Below are 14,682 nucleotides of genomic sequence, written 5' to 3' on the forward strand. Positions count from 1 at the left end.
CACAAGCTCGCTGCCTCAGGGTAATCCTGGACTCTGATCTCTCCTTCAAACCTCATATCCAAGCCCTTTCCACTTCCTGCCGACTTCAACTCAAAAATATTTCCCTGATCCATACATTCCTCAACCTAGAATCTGCAAAAACTCTAGTGCATGCCCTCATCATCTCCCGCCTTGACTACTGCAACCTCCTACTTTGTGGCCTCCCCTTTAACACTCACATGCCCCTCCAATCTATCCTAAGCTCTGCTGCTGACTAATCCACCTGTCTCCCCGCTATTCCCCAGCCTCTCCTCTCTGTCAATCCCTTCACTGGCTCCCCCACTTCTCTAAGACTCCAGTTCAAAACCCTAACCATGATATACAAAGCCATCCACAACCTGTCACCTCCATACATCTGTGACCTTGTCTCCCAATACTTACCTACACGCAACCTCCGATCCTCACAAGATCTCCTTCTCTACTTCCCTCTTATCTCCTCTTCCCACAATCGCATACAAGCTTTCTCCCGTGCATCCCCCTACTCTGGAACTCTCTACCACAACATATCAGACTCTCACCTACCATCGAAACCTTCAAAAGGAACCTGAGGACCTACCTCTTCCGACAAGACTGCAGTAACAACGATACAGCAAACCATTGCACGACCAGCTCTGCCCTTGCCCATAGTATCCTCACCCATCCCTTGTGGATTGTGAGCCCTCGTGCGCAGGGTCCTCTCTCCTCATGTACTAGTCGTGACTTGCATTGTTAAAGATTACTGTACTTGTTTTTTATTATGTATACCCCTTTCCACATGTAAAGCGCCATGGAATAAATGTTGCTACAATAATAAAAAAAATATCTCTGCATGCACAATGAAGACTGTCAATCACTGATCAGAACGTCCACTGGAATTATACATATGCAAACACCAGGGATTTCAATTAATAAAATTCAAGATTCACTAAATCCTTTTCCAACATAAAAGTGTGTCCATCTGATCAGCTCCTCCTGCTCTGTGACATCCTGCCTGCAGGCCACATACCATTTTCAACATGACAGGTTCCCTTTAATATGCATTTATACTGCAAGATTATAGAAACACTCATTCATGATAAAGGCTCATTTCATGATAATCTTGCAGTGTAAACAGGTTGACGATCACCCGATGAACGAGCAAAATGCTCTTTCATCAGATGAAATCATTTATAAACAGGCTCAAAAGTGATCGGTCCCGGAAGAACATCGAGAACAATAGCAGATTATGTGCACAGAACGATCCATTACAGATCATTCAGGGAGCATCGTTTATCATGGTCTGCTTGTGTAAACAGGCTTTTAAATGAATGGTGATCTGTAAATAGTTACCTATTAGCAGTCATTTACAGCCTATGCATGGTTTGTTTAAACAGATCCTTACTGGGCTGCTTACTGTACTTTTGATAAAAATCACAGTTTTATCAGTAGGAGTTCATTAGTAAATGACACATGCTGCCATGTAGTTAGTCCTCATTATTCATGAGCTCTATATAACCTCGCCCCCACCACTGATAGGCAGCTGTGTTCACTGTGCATAGACAGAAAGCTGCCAATCAATGATGTGAGTGGGGTTATACAGAGCTCAGCATCCTGAGAACTGCTAGATCTGCAGCAGATAAAACAGTGATTTTAATCAAAGCTACAGATAGAAGCTCAGTAAGAGGGACATCACTGGAATTGGTTTCTCTGCCCCTAGATCATACTGCTCTCAGATTCCCTTTAAAGAGGACTTCTAACACGCTTTAAAATATGTAAAACATGTTTTAACTGGTATAAATATCACTATTTAATGCAGGCACAAGGTGTGACCCCCTCATTCCTGTATGCAAATATTGTATCGTTAGCCAAGTGGGCATGGGTCATGAATTCTTCTCTATGAGCCTCAGCTTGAGGTCCATGCCCCTTTGGCCATTAAGACTAGTACTTATATACAGTGAAGTGGGGGGCACATCTCAGACAGAGGCACAAGAAAAACCATATTCAGGAGTAAAGTGGACTGACACCAGGTAAGAAAATACGGTACATATTTATGGCAAATGACAGGTCCTATAAGTCCATATAGAACTGCATGAGCTGCCAGTGATTATCCTGAAAAAAAGAGCTCCACTAAAAATGAAGTTGCACTTCAAGTTATAAACTAATTGCTCCTCCTTCAAACAGCACATCTTCTCCCATGTGTTAACCCTTTATCCTTACTCATAAAACAGCAGATAACATGACATGTGTGAATGCAGCCTTATCAGATCGCTAGATCAGGAATCCATTCACATGTCAATTTGGCCATGTATGAAAGCCAACTGAAGTATTCACATTATAAAGCAACCACATTCATAATTGTCAACACAACCAAATACAAAAGTACAGCTACAATATTTATACAGGAGAGCAGTCAAAGATCTGGCACTGCCAAAATGGACTCAGGAAACGCTTGAAAAGAACAGCCAAGAGTAGCCAGCGTCTGCATCTCATCCCACCGGCAATTTTAATGCCACCTCTGCCTCTTCTTTTTTCCATGTCTTTAAAACTTCCCTTTATTTATAGGTGAAAGCTTAACCCCTTCTCCCAGATCTGAGAACATGGACCAAACTCTCCAAAAACGCTAAAAATAAATAAATAAATAAATAAATAAATAAAATAAATTGTAAAATAGAGAAGCACCATTCAAGTGAATACAGCACTTACAACACCAGAAGTGGGCAAGAGTGGTGGTTTCTGGCAGAAACAAAACTAAATGCTCTTTTTAGGCCTCATTCAGGCCTTCATTTTATTTCCCTCATACGTGAAAAAAGGGAACAATTTTATCAATGTGCTCAGATCCACTTGTCTTGATGCGTTTCCCCCCTCCGTCAAAAAAAATAAAGGGAACACTTAAACAACAGAATATAACTCCAAGTAAATCAAACTTCTGTGAAATCAAACTGTCCAATTAGGAAGCAACACTGGTTGACAATCAATTTCACATGCTGTTGAGAAAATGGAATAGACAACAGATGGAAATTATTGGCAATTATCAAGACACACTCAATAACGGAGTGGTTCTGCAGGTGGGGACCACAGACCACATCCCAGTACCAATGCTTTCTGGCTGGTGTTTTGTCACTTTTGAATGCTGGTTGTGCTTTCACACTCGCGGTAGCATTAGACAGACTCTACAACCCACACAAGTGGCTCAGGTAGTGCAGCTCATCCAGGATGGCACATCAATGCAAGCTGTAGCAAGAAGGTTTGCCGTGTCTGTCAGCGTGGTGTCCAGAGGCTGGAGGCACTATCAGGAGACAGGCCAGTACACCAGCAGACGTGGAGGGGGCCGTAGGAGGGCAACAACCCAGCAGCAGGACCACTACCTCCACCTTTGTGCAAGGAAAAACAGGAGAAGCACTGCCAGAGCCCTGCAAAATGACCTCCAGCAGGCCACAAATGTGCATGTGTCTGTACGGACTCCATGAAGAAGGTCTGAGTGCCAGACTTCCACAGATGGGGGTTGTGCTCACAGCCCAACACTGTGCAGGACGCTTGGCATTTGCCACAGAACAGCAGGATTGGTAAATTCGCCACTGGCACCCTGTGCTCTTCACAGATGAAAGCAGGTTCACACTGAGCACATGTGACAAACGTGACAGAGTCTGGAGACGCCGTGGAGAACTATCTGCTGCCAGCAACATCCTTCAGCATAACCGGTTTGGCAGTGGGTCAGTAATGGTGTGGGGTGGCATTTCTTTGGAGGGCCACACAGCCCTCCATGTGCTCACCATAGGTAGCCTGACTGCCATTAGGTACCGAGATGAGATCCTTAGACCCCTTGCGAGACCATATACTGGTGCGGTTGGCCCTGGGTTCCTCCTATTGCAGGACAATGCCAGACCTCATGTGGCTGGTGTGTCAGCAGTTCCTGCAAGATGAAGGCATTGAAGCTATGGACTGGCCAGCCCATTCCCCAGACCTGTATCCGATTGAGCACATCTGGGACATCATGTCTCGCTCCATCCATCAACATCACGTTGCACCAGACTGTCCAGGAGTTGGCAGACGCTTTAATCCAGGTCTGGGAAGAGATCCCTCAGAAAAACATCTGCCTCCTCATCAGGAGCATGCCCAGGCGTTGTACATTAGAGAGGTCATATAGGCACGTGGAGGCCACACACACTACTGAGCATCATTTCCTTGTCATGAGGCATTTTCACTGAAGTGGGATCAGCCTGTAATTTGATTCTACACTTTGATTTTGAGTATCAATCCAAATCCAGACCTCCATGGGATATTCATTTTGATTTACATTGATAAATGTTATGTTTTATTGTTCTGAACACATTCCACTATGCAATGAATAAAAATTTGCAAGTGGAATATTTCATTCAGAGATATCTAGGATGTGGGATTTTAGTGTTCCCTTTATTTTTTTGAGCAGTGTGTAAGTAATATATATATATATATATATATATATATACACACACACATACACACGTGTACTGTACATACTTTTAAGTGATTAACATTAAATGTTACTTTAAGTTTGTTTGTTCTTCTTCCTTTTGGTTCCTACTCAGATCAAGAATGGACATATCTCCCTGACATATCTCCCTGATTTCTTGTGTACTTACATTGACAGGCGCATAGCCCCATGGAACACATGTGCATTATAGTCTGTGAAAATCTTGGATAGAGCATGTACGCGATTGATGGACATGTTAATCAAATGAACCCATTTTAGGATATTCTGCCAACTATTCACATAAAGATAATCTTCATGTTGTATATGTTAAAATAAAGAAGTCTACAGACTAGATAGAACTATTTCAGACTTTAGGGGCCGGTATACCATTCAGAAAGCCAATTAAACTTTTTTTTCGTCCATTTTTACAGATGGACATTAAATAAGCACTCTTATTAAATGTTTTTTTATACTAAACATGTGAGTATGTGTAGTGTCAGTGTGTTAAAACATACTTGCCTACTGCATTATCCGGGACCCAGCAGCGTTCTGCTCCTCTTTTCAGAGACATCACCGCTCTTTAGACTTATCGGACTCGCTATGCGGGAACTGGAAGTCGCTTTTACAAGGTAAGTCTATGGGGCCTTGTTCTGACGCTCCATAGACCTACATTGTAAACGCCAATTCCAGGTCACGCAAACCGCAGTGTGACCGAGAGAGCCTGCAGAGCATCGTCATCACTCAGATGAGGGGCAAAACGGAGCTGGATCCCAAAGAGAGCTGTGGTAGGGTAGGACACCACAGCCCACACACATATTTAGTGTAAAGAAACACTTCATAAGACGATATATACACATACATACATACAGACACCTACCTCTGTGCACTTTATTTTGCATCTGCACCAGGAAAGCTCTCAGGCATACGTCCCCATGCCATAGGCCCTATCCACCTGATGGGAGGCCAAAAATGTAGCCTCTGGACGATGCCAGTACACCTTTATTTTTGGCTGCATAGCATAGTAAAGTTAATTACACTATTCTATACAAATGCAAAAAAACAAAACAAAGTGTGTTATGTAGAGGTGGAGAATTGGCAACTGGACATGACTTTGGCTCAGCATCACCCTGACTCACTTGCCATATAGCGACTTTGTGACAAAGACCTCGGACAGGGTCGAAACGTATGTTTCTCAATCCCCTGCACCTTAAAGTTTGATTACCTGTCTGCTCACTGCTTGCACATGGAAATAAAAATCTTTTTGCATTACTAAAGTGCGGTATGTGCTTTTTCCTTAATCTGTGAGAATCTGGTCAGTCCTCTCACTAATGTTACACTAACAAAAAGTTTACAGCACAAAGAAGGTTACCCCCGGGTAATAAATACACCGTGCCATTAGACAAGAGGCAGTGCCACTGTCACCGACACCACACCGACACAGACAGATGACACCGGGGTAGGGAGGCCAGCCGCTGATATCACTACTCTACAATATAAGAGAAGTACGGTAACATGCCATCTGCACTGGCACCTGATCAAATAGGAAACCGCCAGCTACATTTATTTAGGAGTCCTATAGCTAAACACAGACTCACAGCACAGTTACAGGGAAATATTGTAGTATTTACTCACGAGGTGAGCAAACATCTGTACCTACAGAATGGTGCCCAGAGGGAGATCCTGCCAGCTTCTGGAGATCTGCAGATACAGGCAGCGATGATCTGCTGACCCGCAGGAAGGTCCAAGTGCTGGAAGCTGTCACCCAGGGAGGAGAGGACAGGCGTTCTCACCGTGCACTGCCGTCCCCTTTTCTCTCTCGCTCTCTGCTTCCCATTTGAGGAGCAATAGCAGCTGAAGCAATGAATATTGATGGTCGGCCGGTAACAGCTGAGATAGCACTGACTGACGGCTTTCATTTCACCTGCATCAGCAAAGATAGGGCTAGGAAATAGGAAGTTGTCGGCCTGAAGCATTCCTTTTGATGTGTCTACGTTCTTTAAGAAAATTAACAAAAAAAACCTGCTAGTTCCAAATTTTGTTCTGTGTACGTATAAGTAATAGATCAATCTACAAGAAAGGCACAAAGTATAAGAAGCTGCGAAACTTAGCACTGTCTAATCGTAATGAAAATGTTCGAGTCTGTGTAAAGAATCATTTCCATCATCTATAACACAAAAATCTAAGCAACCTTGGTGTAAATGTTACATCATTCCCGTTTATCAGATCACTGTAGAATACTGAATGTGCCAAAACTGATTTTACCAGCTTTACTGCCAATCTCCTGCCTTCCTGTATGTTGTCCCCAGTTCTGCAAATTACAAACTAGAAGAACGACCACAAAGAATATTTTTACATGGGACAAATATTCCAACACAGCGTAGTACAGAGCAGCAAAGTGGATGAGATTCGACCAAATACCGTATGTGGCAGATTTTTTTTTCTGTTGAATTCGTGTTGGGTGAAGCCATACCTTAGAAGTCCGCTCTCGAGTACCAAATATGCAGTTTCCCTTTTCGGTTTGCTTTCTGCAGGGGTTCGCAACAAATTACACAATTTACTTTTTGGATACGGTTCCTCCTTTCCTGCATTTTTTATTGTGTGCGCAAAGCAATTTTAATACAGAAACACCATAATTCTGAATGTAAAAACGCAATTATTTACATTTCCCTTTCAAGCTCTCCATAGAATTCTATGAGAAATAAAAGCATATCAAATATCAAAAATGAGGCCAAAGAGTTTTTCAGGGCCAGTGTCACCACCCAATATACCTGGGCAAGTACTGGGGCCCTGGACGAACTGGGGGGCCCCATTCGCCATGTGGGACACCAGAACACTATGGGGCCCAAGAGTCAAGGTAATATATGGGGCCATTATATAGTGTATGGGACCAATATATATTGTATGGATCAATATATGGGGCCCATTATTCTGTATGGAGCAAAACATGGGGCCCATTATTCTGTATGGAGCAAAACATGGGGCCATTATACTGTATGGAGCAATATATGGGGCCCATGGTTCTGTATGGAGCAATACATGGGGCCATTATACTGTATGGAGCAATATATGGGGCCCACTATTCTGTATGGAGGAATATATGGGGGCCCATTGTACTGTATGGAGCAATATATGGGTCCCATTATTCTGTATGGAGCAATATATGGGTCCCATTATTCTGTATGGAGCAATATATGGGGCCCATTATTCTGTATGGAGCATTATATGGTGCCCATAATACTGTATGGAGCATTATATGGTGCCCATAATACTGTATGGAGCAATATATGGGGCCCATTATTCTGTATGGAGCAAAACATGGGGTCATTATACTGTATGGAGCAATATATGGGGCCCATGGTTCTGTATGGAGCAATATATGGGGCCATTATACTGTATGGAGCAATATATGGGGCCCACTATTCTGTATGGAGGAATATATGGGGGCCCATTGTACTATATGGAGCGATATATGGGGCCCATTATTCTGTATGGAGCAATATACTGGGCCCATTATTCTGTATGGAGCATTATATGGTGCCCATAATACTGTATGGAGCATTATATGGGGCCCATTATTCTGTATGGAGCAATATATGGGGCCCATTATTCTGTATGGAGGATTATATGGTGCCCATAATACTGTATGGAGCAATATATGGGGCCCATTATTCTGTATGGAGCAATATATGGGGCCCATTATACTGTATGGAGCAATATATGGGGCCCATTAGTCTGTATGGAGCATATATGGGGCCCATTATTCTGTATGGAGCAATATATGGGGCCCATTATACTGTATGGAGCAATATATGGGGCCCACTATTCTGTATGGAGCAATATATGGGGCCCAACAGTATGTATGGAGCATTATATGGTGCCCATAATACTGTATGGAGCAATATATGGGGCCCATTATTCTGTATGGAGCAATATATGGGGCTCATTATTCTGTATGGAGCAATATATGGGGCTCATTCTGTATGGAGCAATATATGGGGCCCATTATACTGTATGGAGCAATATATGGGTCCTATTATACTGTATGGAGCAATATATTGGGACCATTATACTGTATGGAGCAATATATGGGGCCCATTATACTGTATGGAGCAATATATGGGGCGCATTATTCTGTATGGAGCAATATATGGGGCGCATTATTCTGTATGGAGCAATATATGGGGCACATTATTCTGTATGGAGCAATACATGGGGCCCTTATACTGTATGGAGAAATATATGGGGCGCATTATTCTGTATAGAGCAATATATAGGGCACATTATTCTGTATGGAGAATTATATGGGGCTCATTCTGTATGCAGCAATATATGGGGCCCATTATTCTGTATGGAGCAATATATGGGGCCCATCATTCTGTATGGAGGACTATATGGGGCCAACGAAAACCTGGAGCTGGCACTGCGGTCTTTTAACGTAGAGTGGTCATGATTTTTTAGGAAAACATATCTTTGCTTGAGCTATAAAATGTAGTGGATGTTTCACACCAATTGTTGCGTTATTTTGAGAAACTTGCAGCTTTTATTGTGCAAAAAAGTAAAAAGGATGAGGACAAGATTATAAAACCATTTTTAACTTTGCATAAAACTCATGAACCGCATGCGCCATTTGAAAGAATTTGTTGCAAAAAACAACAACGATTACAAGACAAATAAAAGAAAGAAAAAGAACATGAATCTGGGCTATAGTGTTTGAAGAAAACCAGCTCTGCTGCATTTGTAAAGACTGTGAGGTCATCAGCAATTTTAGAACGTCAGAATAAAATCCATACATAGAGTGCAATGACATTTAAGAAATACGTGCCTTGAACACTTGGAGAAAGTAACATCGTCAATGTCACCAGAGGTCAAACACTTCTCAGTCAGACCACATTGCAGCTGGTGTTTTCTTCAAGGTAATATAACCCTGATAGCCCCAAAAGGAAGCCATACCCAAGCCACACAAGACAAAAGTGGTGTAACCCCCCCTGTAAATACCTGGTGTCCCCAATAATGTGCTACACCAATGAACATTGACAACTGCAACAACAAAGAAGACTCATCAGCACTGTAGGATAACAGCCCCCGTCCGTGTGTCCTGACCCAGGAGGAATCCCATGTATTCCAGGCTAGGAGATTTTTCACACTTGCCATTTGGACTGTTAATAGTGGAATCTTATCTAAAAACACACTGGCTAAGGATATGTTCTCATTGAAATTACATGTGATTCATGAAAAAAATAATATACCTTTTTTAAAAAAAAAAAATGGTTTATCATTAGAGATTAGAAAAACCCGATTTTGATTACTGCACATTCAAGTGAATAGAACTGCACAAAGATAATAATAATAATAATAATTAATAATAATTTTATTTATATAGCGCCAACATATTCCGCAGCGCTTTACAAATTATAGAGGGGACTTGTACAGACAATAGACATTACAGCATAACAGAAATCACAGTTCAAAATAGATACCAGTAGGAATGAGGGCCCTGCTCGCAAGCTTACAAACTATGAGGAAAAGGGGAGACACGAGAGGTGGATGGTAACAATTGCTTTCGTTGTTCGGACCAGCCATAGTGTAAGGCTCGGGTGTTCATGTAAAGCTGCATGAACCAGTTAACTGCCTAAGTATGTAGCAGTACAGACACAGAGGCTATCAACTGCATAAAGTGTATGAGAACATGATGCGAGGAACCTGATTATGGTTTAAGTTTTTTTGGGGGTTTTTTTTTTTTTTTTGAATGGGCCACACAGGGATAGTTAGGTTAATGCGTTGAGGTGGTAGGCCAACCTGAACAAATGCGTTTTTAGGGCGCTCTTAAAACTGTGGGGATTGGGGATTAATCGTATTAACCTAGGTAGTGCATTCCAAAGAATCGGCGCAGCACGTGTAAAGTCTTGGAGACGGGAGTGGGAGGTTCTGATTATTGAGGATGCTAACCTGAGGTTATTTGCGGTGCGGAGGGCACGGGTAGGTTGGTAGACTGAGACCAGAGAGGAAATGTAGGGTGCTGCTGAGCCATGGAGTGCTTTGTGGATGAGGGTAGTAGTTTTGTACTGGATTCTAGAGTGGATGGGTAGCCAGTGCAGGGCTGCCACTAGAAATTTCGGGGCCCCATACTGGCAAAATTTTCAGGGCCCCCTTGAGACTCCGCCCAGGCTCCACCCCAGCCCCGCCTCCACGCTCCACCCCTCAAACTGTCCACAGTCTCACTGCTCTCTCTTGGAAAAATTCCACTTCTCACCTATGACACATTGACCGTTCCCATCAGCAGATCACACATATAGCCGGCAGCTTTTGTTTTGGCCAAAAGATTTTTTAAGCCACCAAAATGACAAGGTAGACACTTTTGGCTGGGCCCTACTCTACTGTAACCTATTAAATATTTGTTAAAATATGCAATACAATTTAGGTATATTTTTATTTATTTTTCAATTTTTAAAATTACCTATAATACCACATACAAGGAACAAATACCACACCATGAGCAGATGACATATTACCACCACAGTGATCTATAATACTATCTACAAGGCACAAATACCGCCACACCATGACCAGATGACATATTACCACCACAGTGATCGAATAATATCAAATACAAGGAACAAATACCATAACACCATGACCAGACCACATATTACCACCACATAGTGACTGAATACTACAATACTGATCAGTAATAAAAAAAAACAACAACCCACAATACTATCACCATCAGTGCCATTATACACAGGAGATCTGTACTTAGTATGCAGTGTCTGTGTACAGATAATACAGCGATCACTGGTGACATTATACACAGGACCTCTGTATATAGTATACAGTGCATAGGTAACATTGACTCACCAGTGACGTCACTAGGTGAAGTCCTTCATCTTTCATCCCGCAGAGACCGCCATCACTTCATCCAGCCAGGACTCATTTCTGCAGGAAATAACACCGTTATCTCGAGTTCCGCTTGCAGAACACATTACTTAATTTTCCCAACTTCTACATTACACCACATGAAGAAGGCGACATAGTGTCACTCTGCACAGTAACAGGACCGCCCCCTCATTTAGAACAGTGTCCTCAAAAAATAAAATAAATACATCACTGCAGTAATAATATCCCTAAATTAGTCCCTATGGTAATAATATTCGCCATCCTAGCCCCCGTGTGTCTCATTCCTGGCGTCAGCCATATGTTCTCCCATTCTGCCCCATATGATTTCCCCATCCTGCCCCATCTGTCTCCATCGTATCCATCCTGCCCCATCTGTCTCCAATCATGCCCGTATCTCCAATCATGCCGCCCCAGTGTCCGGCAGCGTCCTGCCCCAGTGTCCGGCAGCGTCCTGCCCCCCAGTGTCCGGCAGCGTCCTGCCCCCCTGTGTCCGGCAGCGTCCTGCCCCCCTGTGTCCGGCAGCGTCCTGCCCCCCTGTGTCCGGCAGCGTCCTGCCCCCCTGTGTCCAGCGTCCTGCCCCCCTGTGTCCAGCGTTCTGCCCCCCTGTGTCCAGCGTTCTGCCCCCCTGTGTCCAGCGTTCTGCCCCCCTGTGTCCAGCGTTCTGCCCCCCTGTGTCCAGCGTTCTGCCCCCCTGTGTCCAGCGTTCTGCCCCCCTGTGTCCAGCGTTCTGCCCCCCTGTGTCCAGCGTTCTGCCCCCCTGTGTCCAGAGTTCTGCCCCCCTGTGTCCAGCGTTCTGCCCTGGGCCCCCTGGATCGCCGCTCTCAATAGAAAAAAAAAAAAAGTTCTGCTTACCTGCCGCGCTCCTGCTCTCTCCACGCAGCTGAAGCGTGCACTCGCCGGCGACTGACAATGACGTCAGACGCTGGCAACATGCACGCTGCGGCTGACGTCAGCTGCCAGCCTCAGATTGGCTGGTGGCTGTTAACCATTGACGTGCGGGCGCGGGCCCGCACGTCAATAGCTTTAAACAGCTGCAGCGCCAGCCGCCGCTAAGGGCCCGGTTCAGCCTGCGGCTGCCGGTAGGGGCCCGGTGAGCAGAAGAGACGGCCCCCTCTGCCCACCGGGCCCCATACGCCAGTCACGGCTGTAATGCCCTGATGGCGGCCCTGAGCCAGTGTAATGACTGGCACAAGGTAGAGGCATCGGTGTAACGGTTGGTGAGGACTATGATCCTGGCAGCAGCATTCTGGACAGATTGGAGCGGGGAGAGTTTGGTAAGAGGGAGGCCGATTAGTAGAGAGTTACAATAGTCCAGACGAGAATGAATAAGTGAAACAGTAAGAGTTTTGCAGAGTCGAAGGTAAGAAAAGGGCGAATTCTAGAAATGTTTTTGAGATGCAGATAAGAGCGAGCCAGTGATCGGATGTGGGGAGTGAATGAAAGCTCCGAATCAAGTATGACCCCAAGGCAGCGGGAATGTTGCTATGGAGTAATGGTGGAACCGCACACAGAGATGGCAATGTCAGGCAAAGGTAGGTTAATAGAGGGAGAGAACACGAGGAGTTCAGTTTTTGACAGTTCAGTTTCAGATAGAGGGAGGACATGATGTTAGAAACAGCGGTAAGACAATCACTGGTGTTTTCTAAAAAGGTCGGCGTGTTAACAGGAGAAGAGGTGTATAATTGGGTGTCGTCAGCATAGAGATGGTACTGGAAAACAAATCTACTGATTGTTTGTCCAATAGGGGCAGTATACAAAGAGAAGAGGAGGGGGCCTAGGACTGATCCTTGAGGAACCCCAACAGTAAGGGGAAGGTGAGAGGAGGAGGAACCAGCAAAAGATACAGTGAAGGATCGGTCAGAGAGATAGGAGGAGAACCAGGAGAGAACGGTGTCCTTGAGGACGATGGAGCGGAGCATAGTGAGGAGGAGCTGATGATCCACAGTATCGAATGCTGCAGAGAGATCCAAGAGAATTAGCATGGAGTAGTGACCATTAGATTTAGCTGTTAATAGGTCATTAGAGACTTTAGTGAGGGCAGTTTCAGTAGAGTGTAAAGAGCGGAAACCAGATTGAAGAGGGTCGAGAAGAGAGTTATCTGAGAGATAGCGGGTAAGACGGGAGTGGACCAGGCGTTCGAGGAGTTTGGAAATGAAGGGAAGATTAGAGACAGGTCTATAATTAGCGGCACAGTTTTGATCGAGGGATGGTTTTTTAAGTAATGGATGTATGATGGCAATGGCATGCTTAAATGAGGATGGAAAAATACCGGAAGTGAGAGAAAGGTTGAATATTTTTGTTAGGTGAGAGGTGACAGCCGGGGAAAGGGACTGGAGGAGATGTGACAGAATGGGGTCACTGGTGCAAGTGGTTGGGCGAGAAGATGCAAGGAGCCTGATTACTTCTTCTTCTGTAACTGGTTCAAAGTCAGAGAGTGAACTAGATGCAGTGGGGGAGGGAGGACAGTGCATGGTATGAAGAGATTGGGAGATGATTTCCTGTCGAATGTGGTCAATTTTTCTTTGAAGTAATTGGCCAGATCGTCAGATCGGAGATCCGTGGTTGCGGCCTGCACTCTTGGGTTGAGTAGGGACTGGAAAGTGTCAAAGAGACATTTAGGGTTATTGGATAGTGAGATGATGAGAGTGTTGAAATAGGTTTGTTTGGAGAGGTGAAGGGCAGAGTGGTATGTTTTTAGCATGAACTTATAATGGATGAAATCTTTGGGTAGATTAGATTTTCTCCACAGACGTTCGGCGCACCTGGAGCACCGCTGCAGGAAACGTGTTTGCAGCGTGTGCCACGGTTGTCGCTGTCTGTGCCAAGTTGTTCTATGTATAGGAGGTGCAGCTTCATCCAGGGCACTTTGCAGGGTTTCATTGTAATGCTTCAGAGCAGAATCAGGACATGAGATGGAGGTTTCTGGGTGTTAATGGCCTGTATGTTGCTATAAGTGTGGAAAGTGGGGGTGACCTGAGCGGGATGGCAGTTCTTGATAGAGAATATCTATCAAAGATACCAGCAGCACCTATTTTCAGAGGAAAGAAAACCAACACATTGATTATGGTACATTTTTAATAATCCAAGAGAGCAGCTTCTTATTCCTAATGACAGGTATTAACCCTGGTCCTGCCCTATAAGCATTCTACATGTTCTAGGAGACAGTCTATTTGGGCCTTTCATGACATTCTTACTTCTGGGATCTGCCATACATCTCACCTTTGAGACCCCAACCCTCATCCCTCCGAAGTGCAGGAAAGGTGACTGTACACTTCCAAAGAGCCCCCTATTCACTTCTATGGTAATCATGGAAACAGCATGCTTGCCCAATTCCTATAGCA

The 14,682-nt window shown here is 44.3% G+C and overlaps 1 protein-coding gene across 9 annotated transcripts in view; it reads right to left on the reverse strand.

Moving 5' to 3' along the window:
- The window catches only part of MEF2A (myocyte enhancer factor 2A), a 167,874-nt gene that overhangs the window by 128,338 nt on the left and 24,854 nt on the right, over nt 1-14,682 (reverse strand). The window contains exon 1 of one of the 9 annotated variants that reach the window (XM_077263378.1): nt 6,105-6,243. The exons of the other annotated variants lie outside the window; for them this stretch is intronic. The gene's annotated coding sequence lies outside the window, so the exon portion shown is untranslated. Of the gene's footprint in view, nt 1-6,104; nt 6,244-14,682 lie in introns of those variants that run through there. 9 annotated transcript variants of the gene reach the window in all.

The sequence above is a fragment of the Ranitomeya variabilis genome, chromosome 5 (genome assembly GCF_051348905.1).
Source record: "Ranitomeya variabilis isolate aRanVar5 chromosome 5, aRanVar5.hap1, whole genome shotgun sequence".
Classification (NCBI taxonomy): domain Eukaryota; kingdom Metazoa; phylum Chordata; class Amphibia; order Anura; family Dendrobatidae; genus Ranitomeya; species Ranitomeya variabilis.